Raw genomic sequence first — 5,414 nt, 5'->3', positions numbered from 1 at the left:
GGCTAATTTAAAGGCAGTTTCATGATTTATAGACAACATGAGTGTGATGGCGTATTCGTTATTGAGCGCATAGCTAATGATGCCTTGTAAAACCATTATCAGCACAGAAATTTTGGATTGGTATGTCGTGATGTGGAAAGACATTATTTGAGAACATAATTGGGTAATGACTTTCGATAATCAAAGATATTTTTTTAATTTTCCCAGGATTGTCACACAAAGTTGTACTGATGCAGGTGACGAATGAAGATACCTGTTCTGTGCAGTATTTATTTTTCAGTAATAAGTTGTTACACTGCCAGCGGCGACGGTTGAAGTTCATACACTGGTGAGGTGCAAATGTAATTGGTAAGCAACAATAGTATTCATTACTGATAACACCAAAATATATTGAAATTTAATTCTATTTTTCTCGTCAGGATATTTAAGCTCATATGTCGAGTGGTTTAAAGTTACCTACATATGACCATGATACCCAGGTTCTAGGTGGTTACACTCAAGATGAGCTTGGGCGGTGATATGGGCCCTAATATGGGTACCACTATAAATAAAATTGCCTGCGCCACTAATGGGCGGAAGCTGAACAGCGCTTCCCATACACTCTTCAAGTGTGCCTACAGGCGCTATAGGCCTTACCGTAAAAAGAAAAAAAAAAAATGCAGCATAGTTGTCACTACTCATAAGACACGTTTTGTGTGTGTTTTACAAGTCCTTCCGTATCTTTGCAACCTTTAATTATCGTTAACGTGCCGAACGGCTTCGAGACAGGAGACGAGAAGCGACGCGACTCACTCCCATAGCCAGCCAGGCAGGCCAGCCAGTGCCTCCGGGTAAGCGTGCGGAGGAAGGGCGTATCAGATTCTGTCTTCTTATTCATAACTTGTGCTCAGTGTGAAACAGGAATGCCGAAGCCTTACTTAGAGGTTGTTAGCTGTGCCCTTGCAGGTATGTTGAGTAGGTGATATGCGTTCCTGGATGTGTATGTACCTATTATGTGTGGGTTGTAGGTGGGGGAGAGATTCAAGGGAATTGGTCCCAGCCGCTGGCGGTGGGCGGTGATGCCGCGAGACAAGGAAACCAAACGAGTTGCCACATCATTGTTCGAAATTCCATTTTATTCTTATTTATATTTCACTTTTGCATAGCTATTGAATGTGTTTAGTCTTGATAATTGTAATGAAGAATATTCATGAGAGGTTTTAAGGCCTTAGAGGTTGGAACACTATTAGTGGCGTGGGTGGTGGTGGAAGCGGCACCCCACATGACGCGCGCCTCCCTGCCTCAACTCCCCTCCATCCCAGGCTTGTGTCCACAATGCTCCGCCTTCAGAATATAGAATATCCCCGGCATGTAATAGGTGTGTATAAAATAATTACCTTTATTCTTTACCTCAAAATTGCAGTGGGAGATCCCTATTTATATCAGCATTTTCGTATTCTGCCACATTATGAATGCCGCACGACCCTCCACGCCGGTGCCACTCGGATGGAGCTCCCTCGGGCCCCTCTCCTCCCCTCCCTTCCCGTGTCGCCGCCACTTGTCCCTATATATAGAAGTAGTGACAAAGCAAGATATGAGCGCCTTATTGGTTCAGCCTTCCGCGCACATTTCAAAACCCCACAGACACTCCTTTCTTTGTTTCACAGCCATAGCGGAACTGAGCACACCTGTGTCAGACACGCACATCTCGTGATAGCCAGCTGAGAGCCAGCGACCAGTGAGCTGCAGAGAATGAAGTGAGAGATACTTTGTGTGTCTCTGTGTGTCCCTTCCTCCATTATGTTTTATGCTTTGTTACAACTTCCTCACCTTGTGATGGAATGTGCCTTCAGGTGACGAGTGGTGATTAGTCACATACTTGTGCGCTGTCTGAGAATGGTCGCGTGGTAATGTATATGTGTGTGTGTGTGTGTGTGTGTGAAAACACTACAAGTTAAAAAGATATACATTTTCATAAATAATTTCTCTCTCTCTCTCTCTCTCTCTCTCTCTCTCTCTCTCTCTCTCTCTCTCTCTCTCTCTCTCTCTCTCGAGTTTGAAGCAAGTAATTCCTTGACATTTTCTATCATATGAGTATTACATAAAAACATAAGGAAATGAGGGAAGCTGCAAGAGGCTGCCGGACCTACACGTGGTGGTCCCTGGAATATTGTAGTACACATTTCACGAATCAGCCTGCTAATAAATTTTCGCGTCACGTTGTGGCTACACATTACGTGGCAGTGGCATGGATCTTGGTGGAATGGCTGCTTTGCTTCCGCTGGACGCTGTTCCCACACACACAGAAATCGGTCTTGTGTGGCTGGTCCCGCCTGAGGTCGTGGTCGTGCTCGTGCGCCGCGGTGGCCTTGGTGTCCCACAGGCAATGATAACAGAGAAACTTGGTAAAATCACCTTGGAGACCCATCAGGAATGCCACTATTGTGAAGTCTTCTATGACCTCTCTGCTGTGCTCGCCATACCTCGAAGCTACCGTCAAAGGCTGGCATTCAGAAAGGCTCAGCTCTCACCGCGACTAAGTATATTCAAAAGAGCACGGAGATCATTAGCTCGGTTTTCAACAATGGTTTTCCCGTTTATCGTGTAGAAATATCGTTAATTTGTCACTAGAGCCATAAAGATAGCCCTAAAAACCTGTGTGATTTCATGTATAGCAGCGTTTCCCAACCTGGGGTGCTGAAATCAATTGCACACACTTCACTTCCTTTTATCCTCTTAATAACAAGATATTAGGAGTGCTGGACTGCTTACACATGACAACAGGGGGTGCTATGGTCGAAAAAGGTTGGGAAACGCTGATCTAGAGCCTTCTAAATGTAGTATTCTGTTTCACTATATGGTTTAGTTTCGGAGGTGGTGTGTTGGTCTCTGTGGCGCCCGAGGTGAGCTAATGGGAAGGGACGTGTATACTTGTTGCCCTCAGGAAGCCTCGTGTTTTTGAGACCCCGAGATGATGCCATTGTTGATGTACTGTGTAGCGTGTATCTTTATCTTTTCCTGTTGGTCAATCAATCAAGTCGATCACTCCCACTACCTACCCACCTATCTACGTGTTGGTCAATCAATCAAGCCATCCACCCACTCACTCCCACTATCTACCCACCTATTTATTTGTTCATCTGTCTGTCTGTCTATTTATGGATCTATCTTTCTATCTTAACCTATATATAACTCTCAGTTTATCTATCCATCTATCAGTGTCAGTATCTATGTGTCTGTATGTCTGTTTGTCTGTCTCTTTTCTTTTCTAGAGGCTCCACTTATTTACGATATGAATTCCAGTGTCCTCGAGCACGCCAATCATAAAGGCGGAGTGTGAAGACTGATATGACTATTTTCTATATTTCTAGGTACAAACAATTAGGAAATAACAATTGCCATCCAAGGAAAATAAGGAAAAATAATAATTAGCATTTGTTACGTCATGCAATCATTAAAGCTCTTCCTGTTTGTATTTCTCCATTACTATGATAGAGTACAATAAGAGAGAGAGAGAGAGAGAGAGAGAGAGAGAGAGAGAGAGAGAGAGAGTGTGTGTGTGTGTGTGTGTGTGTGTGTGTGTGTGTGTGTGTGTGTGTGTGCATGCGCGCGCTCACTAGAGAAAGGGTGAAAGGGAGAGAAAGAGAGTTTTCCTGAAATCTAAAAGTGGCACATCCATTAACCTTTGTATTTTTATTCGATCCCAAACATATTCCTCCAGGCTTTCCCCCAGAGGTTCAAAACATTCATTCCTCCTCATTCTTTTCCTCCACCTTCTCCTCCTCCTCCTCCTCGTCCTACCTCTACCTACGCCTTTGCCTCCGCCTCTTTCATTTCTCCCTCTATTCTCCACTCGCTCAGTAAAATATCATCGTTGCCAGAAAGCTGTAGTGAGGATTGTATTACTGTATCGAGCCCTGCCACGACTGGGAATGCTGTAGAGGCAAGGATGGTGCTGATGCTGCCTCGGATACTTGACTCCTTGAGACTGAGCGAGACTGCAGCAGGTGTGGAGAGAGAGAGAGAGAGAGAGAGAGAGAGAGAGAGAGAGAGAGAGAGAGAGAGAGAGAGAGTATATATATGTGTGTGTGTGTGTGTACGTGTGTGATCTCCTGACTTTAAATACATTCATGGCATTTATTTATCTATTCTCTCACATTTCAGTTTCATCGAGATACGGCGGGACGCAGAAAGAGTGGCAAAGAGAGGGAGGGACAACGGGGAACAGGAAGCAAGCGATCCAATCCAACGAACAGTGAATGAAAAATGGATAGATAGATATAGACGTGTAGAGAAAGAGAGAGACATAGAGAGAGGGAAGCAAAAAAAAAAAAACATGGAAACGTAAATAAGTGAATGAATACATAAATGAAATTGAAAGAAAAAAAAAAGAGGAGAAAAAATACGAATATAGAACACTAACTCCCAAAGAAATAACCAAACCGATGTGAATATTGACTGGAGGATTAGAAAAGAGAAAGAGCGAGAGAGAGAGAGAGAGAAAAAAAAAAAGGAACTGAAAGAGAAGTGACTATAAAATCGATAGAATTGAATGTGAATGAAATCTTTGAAAGAAATATATGTAACATCAAGGGTTTAATGACGACTGGCGCCCACCATCACTGCAGGTTTTTGGTCGGGGAGTTCCTGTGATTGCTGCTCTCACTCGCTCACTCCAAGTTCCTGCGCCACTGAACCGGAAAGGAAAAGTTTGATTAGTAGTCTGAGTGAAGGTGCTCAGAGAAAAAAGTGAGAGTTGAAGGGAGAAGGAGGACGACGGCGACGAGAAGGAGAGACGCTGACGGTAAAGATGACGTAAAAGGATGTGAAAATAGTTGTGCTGGAAGAAAAATTGTTGAAATATTGATATATGGTTTGTATATACACACTGAAATGAATAACTGGCAGCGGGTGCGAGTGTAGGGAAATGGAGTGTGCGAAGTGATTTTGTAAATTCAGTGAAGTGAAAATTGTCAATATTTACGTGTTTTTAGATGAAATGGCAGCAAGCAAGGCAAGAAAAATGTACATGAAAGCGTTTGAATGACTATTGTGAACATGCTTTCCGAGTGACGCTGTACACCCACTCAATCCATGACTATACTGACTCAAATTTGTGAACACACTGACGCAATTGAAAGAAAGAAACTTTGAATAACATGAACGATAAAGAATATGAAAAAAATGTGAACATGTGGAAATAAACTCCGTGGAAAACTGAATGTGCGAAAGGAAAAAGTTATTAGAATACTCCCAAAATACACTGAAAGGAAAATTGAGAGCACAGTAAAGTGAAGGCAGTAAATATACTGAAATGAATGCAAGGAAGATGGAGGACCGCGTCACATGCAAGAGCGTTTTAAGGTGTGAAATCGCGTTGAAGAGAGCTGCCGCCTGCAGGTAGTGCGAGGCCTGGCGGATACCATTTTTTCCCC

General features: G+C 43.3%; 1 protein-coding gene across 1 annotated transcript in view; it reads left to right on the top strand.

The window, feature by feature from the left end:
• Positions 1-819: 819 nt before the first annotated feature.
• Positions 820-5,414, top strand: part of LOC123505024 (nephrin-like) — a 109,138-nt gene continuing 104,543 nt past the window's right edge. Inside the window, exons 1-2 of the mRNA XM_045256036.1 lie at positions 820-945; positions 4,144-5,414. The exon at positions 4,144-5,414 is cut by the window's right edge and continues 132 nt beyond it. The gene's annotated coding sequence lies outside the window, so the exon portion shown is untranslated. The remainder of the gene's footprint in view (positions 946-4,143) is intronic.

The sequence above is a fragment of the Portunus trituberculatus genome, chromosome 17 (genome assembly GCF_017591435.1).
Source record: "Portunus trituberculatus isolate SZX2019 chromosome 17, ASM1759143v1, whole genome shotgun sequence".
Lineage (NCBI taxonomy): Eukaryota > Metazoa > Arthropoda > Malacostraca > Decapoda > Portunidae > Portunus > Portunus trituberculatus.
The sequence above is the reverse complement of the archived record's forward strand: the minus strand, read 5'-3'. Positions and strand labels throughout refer to the sequence as shown.